Source organism: Neolamprologus brichardi, chromosome 3 (assembly GCF_056152115.1).
Source record: "Neolamprologus brichardi isolate AB-2024 chromosome 3, ASM5615211v1, whole genome shotgun sequence".
Classification (NCBI taxonomy): domain Eukaryota; kingdom Metazoa; phylum Chordata; class Actinopteri; order Cichliformes; family Cichlidae; genus Neolamprologus; species Neolamprologus brichardi.
The window spans coordinates 60024871-60040765 of record NC_142106.1 but is presented as its reverse complement, the minus strand read 5'-3'; the positions used below and the strand labels follow the sequence as shown (position 1 = coordinate 60040765).

At 40.6% G+C, this 15895-nt stretch overlaps 1 protein-coding gene across 5 annotated transcripts in view; it reads left to right on the top strand.

Moving 5' to 3' along the window:
* Positions 1-15895, top strand: part of LOC118453432 (protein NLRC3-like) — an 815502-nt gene that overhangs the window by 266469 nt on the left and 533138 nt on the right. The gene's annotated exons all lie outside the window — the stretch shown is intronic.

The following is a 15895-nucleotide window of genomic DNA, read 5'->3' as shown; positions in this document are numbered from 1 at the left end:
AACAGGGTGGTGCAGGTGGTGTTATCTACATTTGAACATTAGACAACAGTCACATGAAGACACTTGATGTTGTTAGCTAAAGACCTACAATAAGAGAAAGAGAGCAGCAGCACTAGTGCAGCAACAGCAGCTAATGTTGTAAAAACACTGATCAATGATTTGACTGTAGCTGCTCCAACTGTCTGTCAGTGATGCTGTTGGAGATGAATGTTTCAGTAACACTGACTGAGACTGAAATGGTTTTAACACTGGTTTCATGTTCAGATAGATTTGACATGCTGTAAAATGTCACATATTTCTGATATATGTATAATACATAATCATGCTGTTACACACATTCATATTTGACTGTTACTGTATCATATTCAGTCCTCGTCTTACACTCAGGTGTTCATCGCAGTCACAGACGTGTCTGTAGTTGTTGTTGTCAGCCATGGAGGAACATTTCTGTGTGTGTGTGACTTTTACTGCTACCCTTCATTACATAATTACCAACAAGAATAAACTGTTAATTACCACCAAAGAACAGCTCACTTCCAGATGTTAGCTGCCAAAAGATTTTGTCAAATGTTTATTATCAACTTATTTTTTATTTTTCAACCTAAATATCACCTGCTTTAAAGCAGCCTGGTTGTCTAGCAGTACTAGTTTCTGTCACTAGATGGCAGTGTAGGCTTTGGTATGTGTTTGATCACTTTGTGTTTTTCTGTTTCTGCTGTGATCACAGCTGAGACGTGTTTGGTTCTGTGGGCCTTTCAGTTTCATCTAAAACCTCCTGAAAGTCTGAATAATCGTCACCTTCGTTGAGATCAGACAAAAGCACTAACTAACAATAACAACTAGTAAGTGTCTCAGTTACCAGAAATTACAGTCAGAGATGAGTATTTATGAAACCTCAGAGAAATCAAACTTCATAACATTTATAGAACCAGAATTATCCTGTATGTTAATCATCTGAAACATCATTATTATCTAAATACTCATTAATCATTTTCTAAGTAATAAACCTATAATTTACAACCATAACAGCTCCTAAATAACTGGTCTGTCTGTGTGTCATACTTTAGACATATAAAACTGCTGTCACTGATGATGTTCTGAACTTATTGATCCAGATCTTTTAAATCTGTCTTAATGTAACCGGCGTGTTCCTACGTTGTGTCTGACAATGAAAGGTCAAAGAAACAAAGACCTCCAAGTCATTAACTTGCTCGCTCCAGCTCCTACAACCAAATGCAAACAGGAGGGACGAGGGTTAGCTCCACCCACCACAACTTCCAAGCTAGCAAGATCTATTCATGCTAGCATAGACTGTGCCTGTAACACATTTGTGGCACACACGTACTACACATTCACAGCATCTAGCAAAGACACAATGATGACAATAATTGACCTAAAAACACAATCAGAAACATCAGGGTGGCTAAATATACATTATATGTGTGTTGTACAGTGTTGGGAAAGAAATGACACCGACCTCTCCCACAGGGGAATTGTAGCAAAGGGGAGGGGCCAAAGGGGTACCCCAAAATTTACAGGGTTGCACCAAAGAAGAAGAAGAAGAATGAGGAGGGGCTCCAACTGATAATAAACATAAGTGCAGACATGGAGGTCCTGAAAGTCAGCTATAACAGGAACAGTTTGGTTCCATTAATAAACTACATACTAATGCTCACTATTGTGTAGTTATTATAAAGAAGAGTCCATGTGTCAGTATTCACACACCTGGCTTGGGTTTCTGCAGCTAATTGGTCACCTGTGAGGAGACAAACCCACAGCATGCAGGTCATTTCTACATCTGTTGGTGTGTCCTCAGTTTCCCAGCATGCCTTGGCTGTGCTCATGGAAGTGAATGAGGGGGAAAGATCTGTCCTGCTGCCCTGTCAGTACTCGGATTTCATACCTGGTGATCTCAGAGGACAAAAGCAGCGTTACAGCGGCGCACATCGATGAGAGCTGATGCTCTCAACACTGCAGACCTCCGCCTGTCTCTGAGAAAACCAACAATGGCTGTCAGCAGCGACTACACCTGCTCCACCAGTGCTGGGAGAGAAGAGCTGAGACTGACAGCTCTTTGTACAGGTCAGTACTGTAGAGGTCAGAGGTCAGTTTGCTGACAAACCATTTAAAAACATTTTTGAGCTAAAATCCACGGAAGTCACAGAGGAAAGACGAGACACTGCAGAGAGGATCCAGAATATTTGATGTTTTCTGATGACAGTTAAATTTTCCAGTTTAATAGAAACGTCGTTCACCTTGTAAGGAAACATTTTGTGGACACGATCGTTGTCCAGCTAACAAAGTTAGTCCAGTGAGAGACGCAGGAGGAGCAGAGGTCAGCTCACTGTGACAGAGGTCAAACAGATGTGACAGGACACACTGGTGTGTTTCATCTCCACACACACACAAACCACAGCAACACTGACTCCACACTCAGCCTCCCAGTGACCGTGAGCTTACCCGTGACACCCTCTGTGGACCCTCTGTGTCATGTGATGGTGATACAGGACGTTTTCCACACCCAGCTCCACACTGAGTCCTGGCTTCAGTGGGTGAGTCCATCCAACAGAGACGTGGAGACACAAAGAGCTGCTGGACAGTTTCAGGTGTTGAGTTCAGGTTCATGGTTGTCCACTAGAACCTGATGTAGAAGCTGCAGCGAGCACACGATGATGGGGCCGAGGAGCAGCTCTTTACTCACATCTAGTGCTTTGATGTCCTTTTGCTGCTTAATAAAGTTCAGCTTTCTTCTCCTGCAGATGCTTTGACAAGTCGTTTGCTGTGACCACACAAAGGAGCAGATTGGTTATAATGCAGCTGCTTCAGAGGAATAAAGATGAAACACTGTTTTTATTTCATGTGTAACACCTTTCAATAATGTGTTGACTAAAGTCTATTGACCAGTATAAGTAAAGACATCACACACACACATGGAAACAGGCCACTGGTTTGGCTCCAGTTGTTCTAGATTCAATGATGTTGTTGCTACAGATACATGTTAGCATCTTTATTGTAGTAAAGTCTTGTAATGTGAAGATAGAAACAAGGCAGGAAACAGCTCTGTGATCTGATCTTAATGATGTTGTTTTTATTTCTGTCTTTCAGAACTGGATTGGAAACTATCAAAGGTCTAAAAACAGCCTCAACCCTCCCAAAGAGCAAACTTTACACACGTCATCTTTCAGCTACAATCTTTGTTGCAGGGATCTTCTGCCAAACAAGGCTGAGAGAAGATTTCTTACAGCTGTCATGTTGATGCTGTTTCAATCTTTGGGCAAACACACTCATATATTAGGGCTGATATCAGGGCTGCACAAGTTCTTTGTGTTTGTGATCATGAATAATAGAAGTGTGCCTGTTGAAGATCATGTTTGCTACATTATTATATGTCCTGTTATTGTTCTGTATTATATTCAGCTTTCAGCATCCTTTCCCAGCCCCCTGTTACACCATCCATACAAAGCCAATCTGACTGTGAACCAATGTGTTTGATAGTTTGTGTTGGATCAATAGATTTGACAGACTTGGATCATCCAGAGGGAAACAGTCCAAATTCAGATCTAATGAAATGATGGAGGCTGTTTCCTACCACGGTGCTAATGTGTGACTAACAAGGCTCATGGTCTCCAGCAGACAAGCGCCTGGAATGAGGTGAGCTGAGTGTTGCTCTGGTGGGTCTATGCCCACGTCATGCATCAGGATTCATATTGGCAATAGTTCATATCTCTGTTCTTTAGCCTTCATCACAAAGCTGTGAAGGAAAAACAATCCAAACATCTAACAGGATTTGATGGATGCAAAGTCCACTGAGCTCTTTGTCATTTACAAACTTGTCCAACCAACAAGAGCACAGATGAAAAACACAGTGACAGTTAAAGGATTTTGCCATATATGAGCATAGATTACTTTCATATATATTTTCAATGCAGGCTTTTGGTGAGCTGCTGGGTTCTGTCTAATAATCATCTCAGCATTTTACAATAGAATAGCTCTTTATTAGCTCTTCATTGATTGTTATTGGACATGAAACAAGGAAGCTGTGTTTCTCATTGGATGTTAGTTTCATGTTCATCAGGATCATTTTCTAAAGAGCTGATATTTAGACCATTTACTGCACTGGCTGCACATCCTGTCTACATTTCTCTGTATGTGCTGTGTTTGTCTGTTCATATTTCTCCATATTTACACAGACAGTGAACAGCAGTAGATCTACTCTTCATCTGTTTTAGGCCCAGTGAAAGATATGAAGCAGAAATGGTGTCATTAGGAGAAGAAGAGAAGAACAAGTCCGGCGAGGAGGCAGCAGCTCTTAAAGATGAAACACAGCAACTTAGCCCTGAGCTCAGAGAGCTTCACATGAAAAAGCTCCTCAAGCAGATCATGTCAGAGGTTTGTCATCAACAGGAGGAACTGTTAATATCATAGGATGAAGGATGCTGTCAGCTGGATGAAGAAGGTTATTTAATGGCAAACGTTCACATTGAAGTCAAATTGTTGTCGTGTTGAACAGATTCATGTACTGATCGTCTCCAGAATGTTAGAAGAGCTTCAATGAATCATTAGAAACAACTTACAGCTGCACAGTTGTGTCAAACCAATCTTTGTGTCATTGTGGGATTGTTGTGTTTCTACATGTGACACACGTCTAAAACATGCACACAATCTGAACACAAACAGGGACTCATTTGTTACCACAGCCAGATGCTGAGAGCCATTTCCTTGTAGTGCTGTGTCTATATATATGAACCATTAGATGTTATTGGAATGATTGTCAGCTTTGATAGTTTCATGTGTGTTTAGCTGGACGGCTGTTTGATCCTCGACATGTTTAAAGGTGTCCAGTCCTGAGACACTGGGGGTGGAAACAGCTGTGATGTCATTGGACTGTCACAAAGACAGAAGTGCATGAAGTGAGCAGCCAAGGAGCCGCTGATGTTTTGGATTCAACAGCATTTGAAAGGTTGACACAGACACATTTGCACATAGAAAGCTGAATTTGTCATATGCCACAGTGAACTCACTGTTCAGTGTTTTTCAGGAAGCTTCTTAACTGCCTCTGCTGCCAAACAAGCAGCTGATGTCCTTGAGAAGAAGCTGAAGAAGTCTCCAACAACAAATACAGGAAGTGGACTTTCAAATACTAGATTCACTTTAGACTCACACAAGAAATGACTCAACTAGCTGTGTTTGATTGACTCCTTTGACTCTATGAAAGGTCAGTGTGTGTCTGTACACAGACTGTTGTGTTGGACTATTATTCAGTTGTCTGCTGAATGTTTTTAAATGTCTGCATCTCAGTGTAGATGAGGCTGGGGGTCATGGGAGGCCACCATAGCAGTCTCTTCAACACCATGACATCATCATAAATGCTGCTGGACTGTCTGATGGGCTGACGGTGAAAAAGGCCTCTGGAAGGAGACATAAGACATTTCAGAGGCTGCAGGCAGATTTCTTTGATTTGGGGCCTTTTTCAGCTTTATTGGACAGAGCAGTGAAGATAAGTGACAGCAAAGCAGAGGGAGAGAGAAAGGGGACATGGTCAGAATCAAACCCAGGCCAGCTGCTCTCCACCTCGTGGCACATGGTCACCTGCTCATCCTAGTGAGCTCCACCAGCAGCCCTTTCACACAGTTTACACTGTCAAACACTGTGTGTGGACCTCAGCTAACAATAGGCTACTGATGTTGGAGCCATTAAGATTCTCTGGCCACACTGTAGGATTTCCCTTTGATTCACTGTGGGGGCATTTTGGAGTCTGTTAATGAAACTCTTCATATTTGTGTTTGACACCAGTTTATAGAAGCAGAGAAATGTGTCATGCTTTTGTTCGGCCTCCACAAATATACATATTTGTTCATTGGTTGGACTTTTTGTAAGGAGACACATTAAAAACCATGTTAATAAGATCTTGTTGTTTCCTGTGGATCCGACACAGAGAGTGGACTTCAGACAGAAAGCGTGGAAGAGATTTTAGAGGCCGTGTGTGGCAACAGGAAGTTTCTGTATGTTTGCTGATCTTACATGTGGAAAACAACACGTGATGTTTGTGAAGTTCTACAATGATCATTGTTCTCACAGCATTTTGAGTGGGAACAGTTCAAACTGAGAGTAGTGGGAGTTATTTACTGATTGAAACAAGCTGAATGTTTCTGTGCACGATGAAGAAGATCAGCAGCAGCTCAGCTGATCAATGAATTGACATCTATCAGTCGTTTCATGAGATGAAGTCATCAGCAGACATTTGTTCTAACTGTGTGATAAATGTCAGAACGTCAGGGCTCTGCTTTAGTCACTACTTGATGATCATTGGCTCATTGTTGAATCCAGTGGCCCAGTCTGACCTCTGACCCTTTGCTGCAGGTCTTCTGTGTTATCTCCACTTTCATGTCTGATCTTCTGCTGTATCGTCCAAAATAAACATCTGAATCATTTCCAACACTTCAGCAGATCTTTAGTTTGGGCAGTACAGTACAAAATAACACATATTGTACTATACTGCCCACTTCCTGATCTTATTGGATCTGTGTGTGAGGTTGGTGAAGGAAACACATGTTTACTGAGTGAATCGCTGCCATTAGGAACTAGTTTTTATATCACAGCCTAGAAATCACACAGGACCATTTCTGCAAGTGAAAAGTCGTCATTGGAGGAAAATAATTGTCTAGTTTGTGCGACTGTTGTTTGTAAATGAAGAATTGTCCCAACTACATGTGCTGCTGACCTTTGACCTTTTCTTTAGGTACACAGAGGAGTCTGTGGAAACATCCAGAACTGAGGCAGTGCTACAGATGTCTTCAAATAAAGTGGTGTATTTAACCTGTGATTGTGCAGCATACAGCCCACACAAAGTTAACGAGTGGCTTTGACATGTAAACAGTAAACAGTGCTCCATGTGATACTTGGCTAGATGGCAGTAGCGTGACTCCCCAGTCAGCCTTTGACCAGTCCAGTGTTTCTGTTTCAGTCATTTAAACATTGTGATATCCAGATAAGTGAAATACCCTCCACAGAACAGCAGCATGACTACATGATTTCCCTAATCCGGCAATACAGGAACAGCCGACTGTCTCCACTACTCCACTTTCTCTTAGCATTAGCCATGCTAAGTGTTTAGCTTGATTAGCGCTCTGGCTCGGCTCTACAGCTGATTTAAGAAAAATAAAGTCGTCTTGTTTGTTGAGCAGTACTTTATCAATGTTGTTGCTGTGCAGGTAATTATACGCCTCGGTGCTCTTATAATTACACAATTCCTCGCCAACAAGGCCTTCGGAAAGTACAAGTCAATAATAATGTGGATGTAGCTAACATCGGGCCATAGTTTAAAGTCATCTACTGTGAGAAGTGACGAGCGAGGCGCTGCTACTGAACTGTTCTTAAAGATTTTTAAAACATCTCTACTGTCTATACACCTTTAATGTGTTGCCATTTACACCAGGTAAAAACACCTGATTCATTCCAGTTTCTCTGCTTTCACTTTGAATCATGTCAACATGAAGCCTGAACGTCTGTGATGAACACACTATCAGCATCACTGACATATTTCATCATTTAAAAACACTTCCTGTCACTGTGGTGGTTACAGTGACATCATGCAGTTTGTGCTTTGACCTCCAGAGGGCGACAAATCAGCACAGACAGAGAGCTCCATTCAAACTTTGCTGCCATCAGTAATAATTCTTCAAATATAATCATCGGTTTTGAGCAGCTATGATATCAGGGACAATCTAGACATGTGTGACAATACTGAGCATGTCACATGACACACCTTAAACATCATGTGATCCACTCTCAGTCTGCACTTTCATTCATGACTTCAACAGGTTGAAATGAGCTTTGAACAAACATTCAGTGATATAAATCTTTCATCACAGGATTCATGTGAGCAGCAGATGAACTTTACAAAGAATCAGTGGATTTATCTTCTGTTTTAGATCAACTTTGATCACTTCGAGCCATCTTAAGTCCGTTTGTTCTTCTCACTCACTAACATCTCATATGATTTCAGATCCCTGCTGTTCCCCAGCTGCCCTGTAGGTGGCCTCAGTGTGCCTCACACCATTTACAGATGATTACAGGTCGTTTACAGTTCAAACAGGTCCAACATAAGAAATATGTAGAAAATATTCTGGCTATAACAGTTTGGGTCAAAGTGCAGATGTTCCAGATGTTCTGAGTCTCTCTGTGTTTCATGTTAACATGTAGATGTTGGACCAAAGTGAAGCTTTTTGATGTGACTGCAGGAATGTGAAGTGTAACTCTGAGATTTAGGAAATGAAACTAAATGGACTTTTTCTCCTTTATTTATATGAAAGTGTAGGAGAGCAACAGATGAACAAGCGTTACTGTAACAGGAAACACAAACACGTCATCATAGGATCTTTATGTTCATCATCATCACTGTTTCCTTGTTCTGTCACAAACACACAACACTTCCTGCTCTCTCTCTGATGGATCTGATTGGCTGTTTCATTCACATGAGGTCAGGGCATCACACAAACAGCTTTAACTGCACAACGACACACTTTAAATCATCTACAGACAAACCTGTGTGTTTGATTTATGAAGAAATAATAAAGAAGTGTCTACAGCTGTCCATAAAGCAGCTTCTCACACAAACTCTGACACTTCAGCCACTTTAATTCCTGCAAAGCTGCGTAATAAAGAGCTGTGACTGCTATGAGCTGTTTATGATGACTGCATGAAGCTCTCAGATGAAGCTTCTTTCATTTATTTTAATGTTAATGTCGCCTTTTTAAGTCTGTGTGAGGATTTTAATGACACACATTAAAGGAGCTTCTTTGATTAAAACCAAATTCATGTTGATTTTCAGCCTGAAATGATAAAAACTTTAATAATTCTGTTTATAATCATCAACCTGGACACTAATGAAAAGTATAATAGTGATAAAAAGCCTTTATTATTTGAGTAATGCCTGAATCTGCTAGGAGACGGTCACAACACAGAGGTGTTGATGACAGTTTGACATTAACTGAATTAAAAACAAAGTGCTCTTATTGGGAAAATCTGCCTCCTACTTCTTTAAATCATTTTTATGTATTTTTTAACCTCACAGTGAAACATTGAGACATTAATCTGACACAGTTTCATCAGCAGCTGTGTTTTCACAGACGTTTCACTTTGATTTGTTCAGACTGAGCAGAGAGGAGTGGCTCTCTGTGTGCGCACTGCTGAGAAACAGAAGCTCATTTCTGCTGTTTCATGAAAACAGTGTTATGGGGGAACAAGAAGTTCAGCCTCTAAACTCTCAGCGTGAGGACTGAGTGAAGAGTTTCAGAGCAGAGAGTTTTGGCTCACAGCCTTTAGCGTCTACACAAAGAGACGATTACGCACTTGATCTGAGAACATCTCCACCTCCTACAAACAAACTCTCCTACTAGCAGCTGTCACGACCACAACAGGCAGAAGACTGGATTTCTTCAGGTCAGATTTCATGCAGTTTGCACTAAATTGTGTGTCACAGACTTTGTAGTTCACATTTGTGTGACTCGTTTAAATCTTCTCCTCCTGAAAGTGAAACTCTTACAAACACATCAGGCCACAACCTGCTGCAGGTTAATGATGTTTTTATTAAGGTATGTACACGTATCTACATGTACACTATTTGTATTAATAGAGATTTCACTACTCAGGTTAAACATGATATATAAGTCACTTAGATCACTTCTAAATGTTAATGTTTGGCTTATTTCAGTGTTTTATTTATTCCTGAGTAAACCGGTTTGGCTGTGATTAAAGTTAAGCTTCATAACATATTACTCACAGTTAAATTAAGAGGGGACGGCAGTAAAAACTCCGGACCTGTGAAATCATCAAGTAGGCTGGCGTTCCAATTGTACAAATCGCGAGTCCGTGCTCACATTCTCGGCAAGTCCGTAGTCCCGTGCGGTCTCGGCAAGTCCGGTCTCACCGAGAAAGCGAGTACCTACTTGCGTACTTAGAATTGAGAAAGGGCCTCTGACTATATCGCTCTATCGCGTTAGCACATGTTGATGATGTCATCAAGCTGCGCCTTTTTTTTAGTCGAAAGCATCGCAGCGGCTACAACAATTATCATCTGCAATTATGGCGGGCGACAGTCATAGCAAAGAGATGAAGCACTCTTGAAATATGGGGAAAGCCAAAAACTGCGCTTCCTCCACTTCCGTAACATTGATTCATTAATGTTGAATTCTCTCGCAGCTGCTCTGTTCCCATGTTGTTGCAGTATATTAATAACTAACCTCGTATTGTGGATGAATAATCTCAGTTGTTCTCCTGACAGAAGTTTGGCCCGTGTACAGCATCCTGCTATGCGATTGCATTTGTCCCTAACCACCTGAATCACTCACGTTAACTTTTATCGAGTGGAAAAAAGTTGGCGTTCATCCTCCAGCTTCACTGTGCTAATGTTATGCTAACATAGCTGTGTCGCTAGCAATCACGTAGCACAACATTATATACCAGGTAGTCCAACTTCAGTAACTCTGCAAACGCCACTGTCGTTTAGTTTTCTGTCTTCATTTATGTTGGAAGTGATAGCAGAACTGTACATTTGAATTAGTTTCAGAAATCTCTCAGTCAGAACATGGTGTGTCATGTTTAGGTGGAAACTAGCGAGCTAACTTCCTGCTAACTTCTAACTCCGTTAAATTTAATAAATTCTGTTTTCATGGATGCCTGGATGTTAAACTTAATTGTTGCGCCTGGCAAAGCAGCAACGCTGATGATTTTATTAAAGATGAAAGAATTTAGACCGTTTTTAACTCTTTGTGTTCGTTTGACTTTGGGACCTGAAGCGGACGGAGTTTTGGACCCAGATTCCTCCGTGAAGCTCCTCACTACGGCAGCCGTAATGCTCTAACAATCCATCAAGCAGTGCTGCTTACCAAAGTTGTACTAAAACATTTTTTAACAGATTTCTGCAGCCAAAATCGGTTCGAGGTCAGTAAGCACAACCAGAATTCATACATAAGGCACACTCTCGATATTTGAGAAAATTAAAGGATTTTAAGCCTTATAGTGTGGAAAATACGTTATACAGAAGAAAAGAATATATTGCGATATATATCGTTACCGCACGTGCTTCAAATTATACCGCGATATGGATTTTATGCCATATCGCCCAGCCCTAACTCCCAATTTATTTACAACATTTGAAACATACAGTGTAGCTCAGTCAAAACACCCCAATGCCAAGAGAAAGTGCTGAGAGGGAAAAGATAATGATTAATGATTTATTTAAACTCATAACTGGGTGCAGCAGCTGAGCTTTGACCTGTGAGCTGCAGCTTAAGCTTCTTTTATGGTTCAGTGTTTAATGTGTAAACTGTTTATCACTGCAGAGACGCCTACAGGCTATCTACTGTTCAAAAGTGAATTGTTATATACAGTGTGGAAGCTGACCTTTGACCTGTGAGCTTCAGCCTCTTTGCTGAGTGTTTAATGCTCATCTATTGAAGCCTGCAGACACACCCACACATCATCTGATTTGTTCTCAGGGTTGTTTTCTGTGTGTTGGAGTTGGAGCAGAAACCTGCTGCAGGTTAACTATTGATCAAATTAATATCACAAAAGGTGCAGCAGCTGACCTTTGACCTGTGAGCTTCAGACTCTTTGCTGGTGTGAAGTGTTTAATCTGACGCAGCCTGCAGTCTGCAGACACAGACGACTGCTGACGGAGAAGAAGCAGAGGATTTTCTCTTTTTCTACACAGACCTGGTCCAGACACCAGAGAGCTGCAGAGTGAAGACGTTCATTGGAAGAAGAAGCTGAGTAAGTTCAACATCCTCTTTGAATCCTGGATCAGGAAGTGAATATTTGGTGTTTATATGAGGGTATATAAGGTTTCTGTCTTTGACTCAGTCTGCTGTCACTTTTTTAGAGAGAAAAGGAGATTTTAGATTAACTGGTGTTCCTGCTGCTCTAGCATTAAAGGACAGTATAGGTGACCACGCTGATACTTCTTCATAATTTCACCAAAGCTAATAAACTGTTGGCTAAATTTTCTTGTTTTCAGATGTAAACAGAGGTGAGAGGAGCAGATAATAAGGATTAAATATTATGCTGAATAACTAAATTCTGCTAGTCTGTGACATAACTCCCAGCAGCATCGCCTCATTTCTTTGACCTTTAACATGAGTTAGCTTAGCTAGCAGAGCAGCTACCTCTGCTGTCTGTCATGTGACCGAGTCAAGTGTGTGCAGTAGACTTGTTAGCATAGCTAGCAGGCTGAAAGAGGCTAGCAAACTGTGTGAACACTTTGTAAGAGGTGAGCAGTAAAGAGAAGGATAAGGAGCTCCTCCAAATGCTGATAATGCACTTAACCTGAATTTACTGCTTGTTACATTATATGTGATGTTCAGTCAAAAATAATTACTTAAATTAACATTATTATTATTAGTAGTATTAGTATTATTATTTGTTTATTATTCATAACATGGCTCCCTACTGTAGTGGTTTGAACAATTGATCTGTGGTTATTGTGTCCCTGCAAATTCAACAATGCGCCTCAATGCAAAGCATCAAACAAATATTTTTATTATCAAGTCATTCAACCTACTGGTTGAATCACCGTAGCTCTGACAGTGAAGCACACTCATTTTTATTGGTAGTCACCAGCAATGTTCCCTCTAAGCTGAGCACGTGCACAATTGCGCACTGTTGGCACGGTCTCTGCGCAGAGAAAATCTGTGTTGCGCACACAAAAAAAATTCTAACCTGAATTGAAATTAAAGTAAATATGTGCCGGTGTTTTAGCAAAGCAGCTGATGTGGAGTGAAGCCACGTTAATGACAACATGTATAACCATTGGAGATGTGAGCAGGAAAGACGGAACAATTGACGGGAAAAGTGTGGACTTTATACCAGTTTTTAAATTGTGTTGATCGGCCACGTAAAACCAGAGTTATGATAAAATATCTGCAATGTTTGGTTTTCTTCCTGAATACTGTCGTTGTTTATATTTACTGCAGGAAGAAATGGTGAAAACGGCGTTTTATAAGGAAAACGCTCAAAAGCCTGTGAGCAAAAACAACCAGTGTTGCCAACTCCTCAGTAAGGAAAATCGCTATTGGCTGTCCTAAAAGTCGCTAGAAATCGCCAAATGACGTCATCGCCTAATTTGCATAATTGGTCATTCTAATGTAATTGTAACCTACGCTGTTGGAGAGAGAAATAAGATCGTGGAAGAGACATAAAGTGAGAAAAAAACGTCCTAAATGCAGTTTGAATTTATTTAGAACTACAAATTAAATTTATTTTAGCAATTATTGTTTTTTGTGTCACAATTCCAACCCTAACATCAGATATGTATCGGATTCAGTACCACATACGAAAGTGACCCAGATCGGATTTGAAAATATCGGATTTGTGCTGTTTTTACACTGTCATACCATGATTGGATATGGGTCGCATATGGTCAAAAAAGTCCGATTTGATGCGCTTTCGCGTGCAGTGTGAACGTAGCCAGAGCCTCCACATGCTCTCACTGTAATTTGTCCCTCATGAATGAATTTATGATTGCACTAATTTGAATGTTCGGGGGAAAATCAAACGCATTTTACTCACAGTACCCTACAAACGTCACTGCTGTTTAGTTTTCCGTCTTCATTTATGTTGGAATTGATAGCAGAGCTGTACGTTTGAATTTGTTTCCAAAACCCCTCAGTTAGGACATGCTATATTGTATTTAGATGGAATCTAGCGAGCTAACTTCCTGCTAATTTTGTTTTCATGGATGCCTGGATGATAAACTCAATTGTTACACATGGTAGAGCCGAACGCTGATCATTTTATTACAGATGAAAGACTTTAGATAGTTTTTCAACACTCAGTGATGCCACAGTGATCGTGTGATTTATGGACCTGCAGCTGAGTTTGAGCCAAGACACGGCTAGTGATGTCAGACTTAAAAGACCGGATAAAGAGTGATATGAACATATCTATAACTTACCGGAATGAAAATGTCTGGAGCACACCAACAGATATTTGGAGATGGAAGAGAAGAGATATCAGCTCGTCTCGCAGCTGCTATCCAGACTAGACACGTTCTGTTGGTAACATCCGATACATGAGCTGCCTCATGTTGCTTCCAGGTGGGGAAAGAATGAAAAGATAAACCATTTTCAACCTTATTCCTTTGCCGGTCGTGCAATCTAACTTTACAACCGACCGCACAGCAAGTACGAACCATAGCTGGTGTTATCCGTGTACTTTCGCTCCTCTTTCACTAGCGCTTTGTTCGGCCCAGAAACATGGCGCCTCAACCAAAAATCCTGGCCACGCCCCTTCTCGTGACATCACTCTCCAAAAGGCCTATTAGGCTAATCGTTGTGTCACTTCCGGTATTTCAGACAATCCCTTTCCGTCAAGGATTTTTAATTTGTTGTGGATTTTTAATTTGTTGTGGATTTTTAATTTGTTGCGTTTTTTTAATTTGTTGTGGATTTTTAATTTGTTGTGGATTTTTAATTTGTTAAGTTTTTTTAATTTGTTGCCATTTTTTAATTTGTTGCGTTTTTTTTAATTTGTTGCGCTTTGCACTTTCCAGCCACCGTAGGAAATCGTTTGAAAGGTTGATTTAATAAACTGCCTTGGCTGCATTTTTAGGTAAACAGCTGCAAAAAACTTTGTTTTCATAACTCAGTTACTTTTTTGAAGAAGTAACTATATCATTAACTGCCCAACATTGGTCATTATTTACTGTATTTGCAGACAGAGTTACAGACTCTCTCCCAGACCACAGACTCATAATACAAGTCAGAGCTTTATAAAAATAGAAAGTTGTGTTTTCAAAATTGGAGTTCAAGTTAGTTTTTACTTCCAATAGTGTTAACATGCTACACAGGTCATGAGCAAGATTTTTTTTTAAATTTTCATTGTAAGTGGGATAAAGCAGTTAATTAAAAGTAGTCTAACATAAATGCTGTAAATTGATTATTTTAATAAACATATAACTTGGATGATTCGACGCTGGCGTGACCACAGTGCACACGTCTAATGTCGCTCACAGTGGATCGCTCAGGGAGTTTGTGTGTTTGCTCAGACACATGAAACATTAGAGCTTTAAACTCTCATGGATGAGTAAAACTCATTAGAAACACTGGCGAGCAGTGAGTGAATAATAGGCCTGACAGCAGCAGCAGGGACGGTGCTGTCATAGTTTAACGTGGAGTCTTTTTGGACTCAAACAGTGAAGAGCAAAGAAAAGTACTGTGATGGTTCTGGGTCCCTTTGACCCAACACTTTGCGTTTCTTGTGTTTTTGTGATGTTTTGTATTATGGTTTATGTTCTGGTTCATTTACAGTCTTATTTATGCTGCTTTGAGTTTCTTATACTTCCTGTTTAGTTCCTTGATCATTAGATTCCCTCTGTGTGTCTGTGTGTCTCTATGTGTGTCTCTGTGTGTCTCTTTGTTTGTGTGTGTTTGTGTGAGGCCTGGTGCTCCATTCTATATTTCCTCAGCCTGTCATGTCTCTCTTGTCTCCTCGTTCCCTCGCTCACTCTCGTCTGCCTTTCCTCCACTCCTCTGTCAAGCTCACGTGTCAGTGTTGCGTTGCTTTGTTTGCTGTTTTATTGTGAAAGTCTTGCACTCTTTGTTCAGTGTGTTTCATTTTTCCTGTGAAGGTTCTCAGTCATCCAGGTCATCGTAGTTTAAGGAGCTTGGAAAGAAATGCGTCTGGACTTCTGTAAGTTGCTTGAAGATGTTTCGCCGTTATCTTCGGGTCCTACCCTGTCTGCATTACGCAGCCAGTTCAAGACTAACATTTTTCTAGTTTCCCAAACAGTAAGTCAGTGTGTGTGCAGTTCTCTGCAAACTCAGCAGGAATAATTAGTGTGAAGCTTTGACTCTGTTGATCCTCTTTGAATCATGGATCAGCTGAAATGTTTAAAATG